The sequence below is a fragment of the Triturus cristatus genome, chromosome 6, assembly GCF_964204655.1.
Source record: "Triturus cristatus chromosome 6, aTriCri1.1, whole genome shotgun sequence".
In the NCBI taxonomy this organism is placed as follows: Eukaryota; Metazoa; Chordata; class Amphibia; order Caudata; family Salamandridae; genus Triturus; species Triturus cristatus.
In genome coordinates this window covers 449499909-449512595 of record NC_140589.1, presented here as the reverse complement: position 1 = coordinate 449512595, position 12687 = coordinate 449499909, and the positions used below count along the sequence as shown (strand labels likewise).

Below are 12687 nucleotides of genomic sequence, written 5' to 3'. Positions count from 1 at the left end.
GTTCTCCGTAAGAGGTGCATACATGTACTTAAAAAAAAAACAAGAGAATCAAGTTTAGATGTCTGAATGTTCTTATTCTTGTGTACCCTCTGAAAGCCCTGGAGGGCTGTAGCAATCTGGCTTTCATTGTATGCATTGACTATGGTGCATTTTCCCAAACCTTCTACAGTATTTAAACTTGGATCAGTCAGTTGTCATATTGGGGTGAGTGTGGTAAATGCATTAGATGTGAGTGAATATTTTTCCATGACTGATCCCTTGGTATATTTGAATAACTGAAACATGCACGGATAACACTTGTGCATACAAAACTAGCTGTGCAACTCACCAGCTAGATTTACGTGTGAACGTTGTCAATTTTCCATATCTAAGAACGTTCTTTGGGAATGTGTCCTTAGATCTCGCTCTAGTGGAAGGAAATAAGAAATAATCATGAATAAGGAAGTCTAGTTTTTAGAGACATTGGAATTTTGCAATGACTGGTAGCTAATAGGCTCAATCATTTCAGAATTGTCTTCAGATTTCTTTAGCGGTGGTATAAAACACAAACTTGCAGTGGCTGCTGCTCTCAATGCAAAGTGGTGAGGCAGTGTAGGGGAAAGACAAAAATAAGCGCTAACGAAATGATGAAAAATATATATATGAGTACTACTTACCTACCGCTGCCGGCCACCTCCTTGCTCCTCTGCTCATACTCCTATTCCAGAAGGCCGTCCACGAGCTGGTGTACACTGCTCAGGCTCCCAGATGCCAATCCAAACGCTGCTCTCATGCTAGGGATACTATTACCCAGCATGATAAATGTGTCATGATTGGTCTGAGTGACGTGGTTTGGTGCTCAGACAGGGCCATGGAGCCTGTGTCTGTTCTCCACCCGGCTGTGCAACACAGGACCAACCCTCTACTTGGAAACATCAGAATACAACTTATCTTGAGCCCTAGTCCAGTATTTTACATTTCATCCTGCTGTCACATCCAACCAGCGTCGTTGATTTTCTGTGGATGATCTTTTCAGATTTTAAGACGCAATGGTGTACCAGAGTGTCTCAAAGTATCAGTTTGATCACATTCACTAATGTTTCAACTGAAGCAAATAGAGATTTGTTCACAGCATCTTTGACAAGTTCTTGAGCAAATATTGGGTAGTCAGTTCTTGCAGCAGTTTGCATATATTAATGGGCTTAAAAACTCACTCATCCTATTAACCAGGTTTCTCCTCATTGCGTTATATCACACCAGATCACATCAAATCCACACCCAATGTTGAACTAAAAAAGCAGACTAGTGGCACTTATCATTGGATAAATTTCATTTGGAAACATAATGTAAATGGAATGTTTGTGATTTAATTAAACATCAAACAGAAAGCCTAAATTGGTTAGGGATCTTACGTTCTTTCACTTGTTTGCCTACCTTTGGCAATATGGTATGACCCCTTTTGTATACATAATACTCTTGAGCTACAGAATGAGAATAATTCAAATTTCACACAGCAGTATCTCTACCTATATACCTTTGAAAAGGTTTGAAGCTATATTAAAGGTTATGTGTTTCCAAATGAGAAGGCACCTTTTCATTCATTTTTCATTGATGTATATACCATGTTTTATGAAAAATGCTGGAAAAAAAACCACAGTTAATGAGGAATGATTGTTTGCACTGGTGCTCTTTAACAGACGCTTCTTCCAAAAATGGCTTCATAAATTTAACAGGTCCGATTCGTAAAGTAAATTGTAGAATTAAGTATATACTTAGATTTATACTTTTGTTGAAATTTACAAAACCGTACTTTCCCAAAATAATATATAGATATCTTTTGTAGCTGTCCAGTTGAACACCTTAAAACTGTAGCTTTATAGATAGTGAATTTAATTGTCCATCATTAACGTTTGGCAGAGCAGTGCATGTGCATTGTATGCTCTCCTGTTTTTTCTACATAGAGAAAATATTTTTCCACTTGGACTAACATCTTTCCTTACATATCGAAACAATTTAGGAATTATTCCTTCTCCATTCCACTCTGCAAACACAGACCTTGTTGTTATGTATTTAGAAGCATTTGTTGCTGGTGTAAGACACAGTTTGCAAAACCTTTGTGAATCTCACCTCACAAATCCTATCTTCGTGAGAATTCCAAAAGCTACTCTCCTTACTCCTCACCCTTTGTCTATTTTTCTCTTAGTTTTTCTACACTTACCCAAACAGAAATATCAGCGAGGGAGATAAGGTCCATTCACAATCATGCCTAGGCCTGGGAGTAGCCATTTTATTTTCATAGATAAATCCTGCATTTAGACAACAAGTTTGAGAATTGGCCTGATGGCAATCCATGCAATTCTATGTTAAAAACACATAAAAGATAGTACTATTGTGATGCTTGTAAAAAGAGGTTGCAAATTGCTCACTGACTTTTTGCGGTTAATTTATTTTGTGAACTGACCTATTTATTAATAGGTTAGTTTGCAAAGAAAAGAATATATGGGGGATGCCGAATTACCTCCCTATGTACTATTCATGAAGCATGTCACAGCTTGCATCACTCTACAATTGGCTCCCTTCAAAGGGATGGTGGCCTGTAAGGGACAACAGACTACCATCCCTGAGAAAGTATGTCTGAATGGATGTTTTCTTAAAGCAACCCAGTTTTCTTGAAGGAAGCGTGGTTGCTTTAAAGAAATATTCTCTAATTTCAAAACCTTAAATGAAAGCATACACTGGCCCCTTAGACCATTGCCTACTCGCCCTGAACCTGCCACCATGATCCCTAGCCTCTTTTAATTGCAAATCTTTCACTACCCCATCTTCGAAGTCAGCAACTGGCCAGTGGTTTGCAACTGGAATTTTGGCAGCAACCCGTTGATGCATAGGTCACTGATTTGCAATTTGGAAGGGATGCCCGAAACAAACCCCTTCCAAATCGCAAATTGCTAATCATTTCTAAACCCATTTAGCTATAAGGAAAAACTTTTCAGAATTACTTGACAGATTTAGTATACGAGAAAAAGTTTTTTAATGGTCGCAAACCCTGTGATATAACGAATTGGAGGGTTAAACCTTTTTACATTTGGTCCGAATTGTTTTGATTTGACATAACAAGATTGTAGGTTGGGGATAGGTTCGAGTTGAGATGATGATCATTTTTACCAATGAATTTGCTTCTATACCAGAATCAGATTGTGACAAAACAATACAAATATATAAAATATGGATAGTTTGTCCATCTCAGTACCTTGCAAGATGATGGTAATATGAAAGCCAAGAAGGATAATGGCTTCCTTATTATTCAGTGACATGAAGAAAAGTACCACACAACCATATCATCTTGGCCAGAAGAAATCATTATATTACTGATGAAGAGTACAGCCTTAGAGTCTACCACAGAGACAAATGAAGATTGTTGAGCTACAGCTAAACTTTCATAACACCTAGTCGCCCTCTTCCAAGGTCACTAGCTGGAAAACCACAACACCTGTTGGTGTGGCCTGAAGGATGAGATAGACCATGTTGAGGAAGAAGCAACTTTCTTAGAGTTAGGTGATTTCCACCCCCCCATAATCTTCTGTTTGCTTGATGGAGTAATTGTTCTCATGCATCGTAGCCTACTGGATTTTCCATAGCTGTGATGCTGATTGTTGTTCATAGCATAAGCTAGCAGCAGGGTCCACTTCCATCTACCCTTTTAGCCCTGCATAGTCCTACATAATCTTTCCATATTTTTATATACAAAATACAGCTGTCTGCTTCAGCTGTAGTTCCCCAGACTTCACATCTAAGAGAGAATATATTTGAAATGAGGAGAAAAAAATCTATTAAAATCTATAGCTGCAATTCATCTATTTGATTGCTTGGACATTTTTTCAGTTTTATAATTCAACTACAGCTGCATTCCAAGAGGAAAGTTGACAACCGCGAAGACATAGAGCAGTGCAAACTATCATAATCTGAGATGCATCCATCAACCACTGACCCTCATATAAGAGGCATATACCAAAACGAGGTGTAGAATATATTTATAAATATCCTAAAGTGTCCCATTATATAAAGACTGAAATGAATGGATAGAAAAAAATACTGTGCAAACTGCATAGCCTACTAATAAACTTTTAAAAGATGCAAACGGTACACAGACATACAGTCCTTTGACAGAAGCATCGCAAACTTTAAGAGGCTCCACCTTCTGCTGTTTCTTATTTCTGAAGTTTGGGCAAGCTCAAGGGAGTGCCACATTTAAGTGTTTGTATGTGACCATTTGTTAAACTGGGCAATTGTTAGTTAATAAGCAATCTATTTGTTCATTTTTGGTCACTTTAATTTGTTCCTAACACCAAATAAAGGATAGGAGACAAATAACTCATACATTATATGAGTTGCTCGGTTCTGCACTGCTAGTAGTTTCACATTGTTTTATTTTATTTTAATTAATGTATAACTGTAAAGCTCAGCCGTAGCTCTGTGGGTCAGGGGAATGCTTTATACATAATTTTAGACTGATACGTGCTGCCTTGTGATGCTACAGGTGCATTAATGACAGTTTTTAAGAGGTGGTGGTATGTGCAATACATTATAATAGGATGACTGGGTAACAACAGTGCAGAGTAGGCGGTGTGTGCAGGGCAGATGGAGAATTACACTAGAAGTTGGATGTGTTGAGAAGGAGTTAATAGGAAGAGAGTTCCTTCTTTAAGGTCTGAACAGGGAAGACTGACACAGTCCCAACTAGAAGATTATGCCATTCCAGAAGGTTAAGTTAAATTAAGAGGTTTGTTTTCTAGTGGGGCTAAGGTAAGATGAGTGGCTGAATGTTACTAGTTCAGGGCTAATGAAGAACTGAAGCACACTATTTGCTTTAAGGCTTAGACATGCACTAGGTCTTTGCTGCACCATATATAGGCATTTCATAACCTTTGACATCGCCAGGTTTCCCATAAAGTCCTAGAAAGATATGTTTGTCATCATCAAAGAGGTCACAATGGACATCTTAGCTATGCCAGTGGGCACCTCTGTAGGCTGCAAGAGCAAAGATCCAGGTACTCTGCAAATGCATCAATGCAGGTCCAGTGCTTCTTAGAGGTTGAAAGCCTAACGCTGTGGTGCCGATTCCGATCCTGTAAAATCCGGGTACGAATCGTCGTACGGAGCGTTTTCTCCGTACGACTCGTACCCGGAAATCCACCATACAAACCAGCAAGTACGATTCGTACAGAAATACCATTTCCGTACGAATCGTAAAAAACACTGTGCGGCTAAAAAATACATAGAATTCCGATCCTGGACAGCGCGTTGGCGACGTCCGCACGGAGTCAGGCAGCGTTTTACGGACCAGCAAGTACGATTCGTACCCACAGCACTCCGCGCGCCGTACCCCCACCCCCCCGTAGGTACGCGCCGTCCCCCGACGACCCCCGTAGGTATGCGCCGTCCCCCAACCCCCGTAGGTACGCGCCGTCCCCCCACCCCCCGTAGGTGCGCGCCATACCCCCACCCCCCCATAGGTACGCGCCGTAACCCCAACCCCCCATAGGTACGCGCGTACCTACAGGGGTGGGGGGACGGCGCATACCTACGGGGGGGTGGGGCTACGGCACGTACCTACGGGGGGGACGGCACGTACCTATGAGGGGGTGGGGGTACGGCGCATACCTATGGGGTGGCACATACCTACGGGGGTGGGGGTACGGCGCGTACCTACGGGGGTGGGGGGACGGTGCGTATCTACGGGGTGGGGACGGCGCGTACCTATGGGGGGTGTTGGGGTACGGTGCGTACAGGTACGGGGCTGGGCTATGGTGTTGGGGTACGGTGCGTACAGGTACGGGGCTGGGCTATGGTGTTGGAGTACGGTGCGTACAGGTACGGGGCTGGGCTACGGTGTTGGGGTATGGTGCGTACAGGTACGGGGCTGGGAGACGGGCATGGGGTGCGGCGCGTGCAGGTGGGGGGCTGGGGTACGGTCCTGGGGTACGGGGCATACAGGTGCGGGGCTGGGAGATGGTCCTGGGGTACGGGGCATACAGGTGCGGGGCTGGGAGATGGGCCTGGGGTGCGGCGCGTAGAGGTGGGGGGCTGGGGTACGGTCCTGGGGTACGGTGCGTACAGGTGCGGGGCTGGGAGATGGGCCTGGGGTGCGGCGCATACAGGTGGGGGGCTGGGGTACGGTCCTGGGGTACGGGGCATACAGGTGCGGGGCTGGGAGACGGGCCTGGGGTGTGGCACGTACAGGTGGGGGGCTGTGCTACGGTGTTGGGGTACGGTGCGGAGGGGGTGTACGGTGCTGACATTCGGGGGTATGGTGCTGATATGTGCGGGGTGAGGGTGGCTGTGCGACTCGTATCCGGGCACAAGTTTACCCGTGTACATGTGTGCTACAGCATTCGCTCCGTACGGGGCCTTTTACATGCGGTTGTGTATTCGGACGGGCGGTACGGATCGTACTTGCGCGCTTGGACTTCTGTTTTACGATTTGCACGTAAAAATGACCGGCTCCCTATCGGACACTTTGCCCGACGCTATTCGGACGTAAAAAATTATGGCTCCCTCTCGGACCATTTTCCCGACGCAATTCGTATGTATTTTTCACGTACTAATCGTACTTCGCAGTTTGTACGGTACTTGTACGATACTTACGTAAAAAAATACGGATACGAGTCGGACGGTAAATTTTTTTAACGGATCGGAATCGGCACCTGTATGTCAACCACTTCCCACTTCCAGTTTCCACTGGGCATGATCTATCACCACTTTAAAAAAAAGCATACTAATGGAAAGTTTCATGTAGGTATATGTTTAGTGAGTGCCCATGATCAACTTTAGGCTTTTCAGAAATAGGATGACTGTTCCATATTCGAGACTGAAGAGAAATATTTACTATGCTCTTTAGATTTTACTGCGAGACCAGAGGCTAGCATCATGCATTTAACCCTTCATTTACTACTACAAACAGCATTTAAAAATTTCACATGGCATCATCAAATCTAGAAATAGGGCACTTAACCAGTATGTAATAATCCCCCAACATTTTGTCTAGGATTATTGATATGGCTAAGGGAGCACAATGCAAAGGAGCGTACGTTCACATAGCACTCCTGGAAGGATGGAGCCAAAGAGCAATATGTTTTTAGTGGTGTGCCAAATCGGCTCTTTTGACCAAGAGGAGGAAAGCTCTTTTAACGTGTATTAGCCCAGAATTAGCTGATTAAGCTAGAAGAAAAAAAGAAGGCAGTGAGGACCAAAGGGTCTCTTATTTGGGGAAGGATTTGTCAAAAACATTGGCAAGTAGGTTTCTATAGTCGTAGCTCTTGATAAGGCTCAGCATTCAATGAGTAGAATTTTTTAGACGAATGGTGTTTTTGCAAGACCACAGAAGGTGATGCTTCCCTGGTCGAATGTTTAGAGGATCTCACTATCAGCTACAGAGTTGAGGTGGTTTTTGAGAATTCCTACCTGAGACTGGATTCTTCCCTCAGTAGGAATGCTCAAGCTGAGGTCCGCAGGCAAGTTGCAACAAGAGGGGCAGCAAGGTAGGTATGAGCATTCAAACTGGTTTTATTCACGAAAAGGAAGATTGAGTTTACACATTTAGGAGTGAAAGGGGAGTTTGAAGGCTTTTGATTTGCACCATTTGCTATGATATTTATCTTTCTGCATCCTGCAGCTCAAATTCCTGGCTCAGAGTCTCGAATTATATGAAGGCCTGATCCCACCAGACATCCCCCAAGTGTTCAATTCCTATTAGTTCCCAGCTCAAGAAGCCCTTTAGTCCACCCAGCTGGTCACTGTCCCACCTCGGTGTCATGCTGGTGATTCTGCCATTCTAGCCCAAAATCTTTGTGGCCTTTCCCCATAGAAGACACAGTCACTGACCACTAGCAGCTGGGTTGACCAATATTATTTGAATATGTCTAGAACCACAGCCCGCCATCATAGACCCTCCTCTGAAATTTGGATAGCACAATGTGCAGCGATCACCCCTTCCACAACCGTGAGCAGACTTCATGCTCAGTTTTCGGAAAGAACTCTTGTAGGACCCTATACAGTGTGTTTTGGAGCACATAAATAAGATGTGGGAGTGTCATTATGTTGTATAGTGCTGTTCATCAGGGATAGTGGGAGAGTACCCCAAAGTGTTTAATCCCCACTCAGCCTCCCCACTTGTTGGAAAAGGTTCTTGCATAGAAATTCCTGGGGGTCCCAGGTAATATGTATCCCCAAGTATAAGAAACCTGCCCTCACCAAAGGTGCTGTGCAGGATTAGGGGTACCTCTGGGTATCCCTCGACAGTAGGAATACCAGTGACTTTGTCCAGTTCATACAATAGCCAAAATAGCTGCCAAAAATATGTAGGATTCTGTCTATGCAGAGGGTCGGATTGGTTAGGTAGAGCAATATTTTGTCTGCATAAAGTGAGATAAATTCTACTCACTCCCTACCGCACTGCACCCCCTGAGGCAGTGGGTCCTGCCGTAGCCAGGCCACAAGCGATTCTATGGCCAGAGCAAATATCATGGGGTAGATGGTGCAGCCCTGCCTAGTGCACCCCTGCAGGGTAAAAACTCGAGGCTCTACTCCATTGACCCTCACCCTAGCAAGAGGTTCCTGGTAGAGGAAACGGACCCAGCCACAAAATTTCAGTCCAGAGCCCAACCGTGTCAGTGTAGAAAACATATAGTTCCATTCAATGCTATGAAACACCATCTTCGCATTAAGTGACAGTACCACCACCACATCTGTTTGAGGCCGCGCGGTTTCGTTAATGAATCCAAATAGGCATTGAGTTCTATATTTTTTTTAATCAAAGGTTTAGGGAAAATTCTAAGTTGTGTGTAGTTGAGTGTTATTTAAGATACGAGAAAAGGATGATTAAATTACGGTTGGATGGAGTCAATTAGTTGCCTTTGTCGATGGGAAGCCTCGTATGCCCCAAGTACTTGAAATAATTGCTAGATGGGTGCTTTGATTGATGGATGAGGCTGGTGTGGAGCTGGATTGATCTGTAACACATTCCACTGGAGGGGCTATGGCGAGCAAAGATTTTCAGGCAACCGGGCATTTGGAGGAGATTTTAGGAGCATAAAATGGTCGAATGCAGGCTTCTTTGCGTAATTTTACTTGAAGCCTGTTGAACGTACTGCGAGTGTGGTGTTAAATAGGCTTTGAATGTGCATGACGATATCCTCCAGTTTTGCCATAAAATTTAGATTCTCCAAATGGGGTGTCATGAGAATCTTGATCGTATTAAAGACACAGAGGCTAGAATTAGCATGTTTTATAAGAAATGTTTCGTGAAAGATTTGCATATTTGATGATGGAGATTTTCATTTTTAAGTGTGTTATCTGAACAGATAAGCAGTAGCCATACAGGAAGAAGAAACAGGGAAGTGAAAGCAATTGTTTCAAGAAAGATGTTATGAAGCAGATGCCAAAGAGAAAGCCATGAAATGCTAGGGGGTTATTATAGACTGGTTAAGTTTAGTAGTGCTAGATTTTATGATGTCATGTAAGGCCTTTAATTGCTGCAGGAAATGGCAAATAGAAAAGCGCATAAATAATACTAAACCTCCTTGTTTACAATAAAATCAAGATTCTCCTGACACTTCATTTGGAGAATCGACATTCTCTGCGTGTACTAAAAAGATATTTTCATAAATGAGGCATGGCAAATATCCGCTGGTGACAACAAGACTGACTCAAGAATTTGCTCTCTACTTGTAAAAACCACTAAGTTATCAAAATGGTTTGTTTTATCCATTATGTGATGTTCATGAGCTCCCAACATTTATGCTCATCTCGCAGTAAAAGTTTAAATTTGAATTTGCTTCATCAAATGAAACAGGCTTGGGGGTCTTACCGTTCCTGCAAGGGGAACATTTTGTTGGTTTATACTGCGAGTGTTACCAACTTTTTACATATTGAAGTGCTCATTAAAACAGTTTCAATGTGAGTTAAAAATATAACCTTTTTGCTAGCAGGATCATCATATTGTACTTTGTGTGCTGTTTTGTACAGAATTGCATTCAGTGCCATTTTAAGCAATGTCCTCTTTTTTCTTTATTTCACAGTGTGTTAAACCATGCATTTCTACTCTATGGTGCCGATTCCGATCCGTTAAAAAATATTTCCGTACGACTCGAATCCGTATTTTTTTTCCGTACGAATCGTACAAGTCACGTCCGACCCGTGAAGTACGATTCGTACGGGAAAAAGTACGTATGGATCGGCCCGCTCCGTACGAATCGTAGCGGGAAAAGTTGTATGAGACGTACCCGGACACTTTTCCGTACGATCCGTAAAATGACAGTCCGAGTGTGCAAGTACGATCCGGACCGGCTATCCGATTTACGAACCGTACGGAAAACGGCCCATACACGGGGAATGACTACCCGCTACGAGGCTAAGTTTGTACGACTCGTAGCCCGGCAAAAGTTGTTCCCGGGGTACGAGTCCTACAGGCCCCCCACCCCCCGTATGTACGCACCGTACCCCCACCCCCCGTATGTACGCACCGTACTCCCACCACCCTCCATATGTACGCACCGTACCCCCACCCCCGTATGTACGCACCGTACCCCTACCCCCATATGTACGCACCGTACCCCCACCCCCCGTATGTACACACCATACCCCCACACCCCGTATGTACGCACCGTACCCCCAGCGCGTAGCACAAGAACAGTGACTCTTAGTTCAGTAGTAAAGTGTTATCACTTTATTTTACATGCAGGATATTTGATTGCATTATAATCGCAATGACAATAAAGTCACATTTGGCCATTATTTCGTCAGCTGCAATACTCAGCCCAGTCCTTAGCATTTGAATGTCCTGCTCCCCAAGACAGTCCACTGCCCATTTTCTCATTTATTTAAGTTGTTTTAATTTACATAACTACCGGTGTGTAATAAAAACCTTCCATCACCATTTGCGCACCTGAAGCTTTTCCTGTCTTAAGTACCTGGCGGGTTAGCCCCCATAGGAAGAATGAGGTAGACATTTATTGATGAAATTAAGGTGCCGATTCCGATCCTGGAAAAACCGGGTACGAACCGTCGGTCGGAGCGTTTTCTCCGTCCGACTCGTACCCGGGAAAAAAACATTACAAACATGCAAGTACGATTCGCACGGAAACACCATTTCCGTACGAATCATAAAAAACACTGACCGACGAAAATATACATACAAATGTGATCCGGGAATGCGCCGACGTGACGTCGGGACGCATTCAGGCTGCGTTTCACGAACCAGGACGTACGAATCGAACCAACAGCAGTCCGGACGGCAATATTTTTACGGCACCCAAAAAGTGCCGGAAAAGCGAAGTATGCCGCGATGCGTACCCCCACCCCCGTATGTACGGTGCGGACCCCATCCGCACCATACATACGGGGTGGGGGTACGCTCCGTACATTCGGGGGGTGGGGTGGGGGTCCGCACCGTACATACGGGGGTGGGGGTACGCTCCGTACATTCGGGGGTGGAGGTCGGGGTCCGCACCGGACATACACGGAGGGGGGCTGGGGGTACGGCGCGTCCATCCGTGGGAGGGGCTGGGGGGGACGGCGCGTCCATCCGCGGGGGGGCTGGGAGGGGACGGCGCGTACATACGGGAGGCTGGGGGGGACGGCCCGTACATACGGGGGGCTGGGGAACGGCGCATACATACGGGGGCTGGGGGGGGACGGCGCGTATGCGGGCACATGTCTCAATGGTTGCTATTGAGGTTCCCTCCGTGTGGTGTTTTTTCCATACGGTTGTACAATCGGACGGACGGGATGGATCGTACTTGCGCGCTCGGACTTCATTTTTCCGATTCGTACGTAAAATCGTCCGGGGACGTGTCGGACACTTTTTCCGACCCGAGGACGTGTGGGGGAATTTTCCCAATGCGATTCGTATGTATTTTTTCCCATGCGAATCGTACTTGCCAGTTTGTACGGTACTTGTACGATTCGGACGGAAAAAAATCCGGATACGATTCGTACGGAGAACATTTTTCCAGGATCGGAATCGGCCCCTGAGTGATTTGTTAGGAGTGGATGAGGTATTCCTCACTCCCTGCGCTAGAGCGAGCATACAGCATTGAGGCATATTTTTGCCTCAGTGCTTTCAGAACTGCTCCACTGCAGTGAGCACTGTGTTCAGGTTCTTCCATCTCTTCCACTGCTGACAGGGGGTGAGATCCTGATGACATAGGTAGACATGATTCCGCCTTAATCTTGGGGCTGATTACTCACTCATTGGTGGTTGCTTAGCATCAAAGATACACATGAAGTGCCTCCCTCGCTTATTTTAATATACAGCAGAATATAGCAACTGACCTACAGGTTCTCATAGACAACCATTTTGCAGGCTCTGCAGTCTCCTGAGGCTTTACCTTTCTTTGAACAGAACTGAACACTATAGTCACGGTAGCCCCTGCTCAAAAGAGTACATATCAGGAAGGACCCAAGGCCTTCCTGTCTACTGATGGACCTGGCTCTGTGATTACAGAACATGATAATATTTTTTTTCAGTTTCTCCCAAGTAACAGCTCGACATTGCTAATACTCCAGCATCAAAGGGCAGCCACAGCAGTAGTAGTAGTACCCTGGTTTGGAGTGCATTTAAGGCCCTGTAAGAAAGAAGCTGGCTCTCTATATAGTGTACCAAATCGAGGTACACTGTGCAGAGAGTCCAAGTGACTCTTATTGGTTTAC

At 44.8% G+C, this 12687-nt stretch overlaps 1 protein-coding gene across 15 annotated transcripts in view; it reads left to right on the top strand.

Moving 5' to 3' along the window:
• DST (dystonin) overlaps positions 1–12687 on the top strand; it is a 1436897-nt gene that overhangs the window by 1377578 nt on the left and 46632 nt on the right. The window lies entirely within an intron of this gene.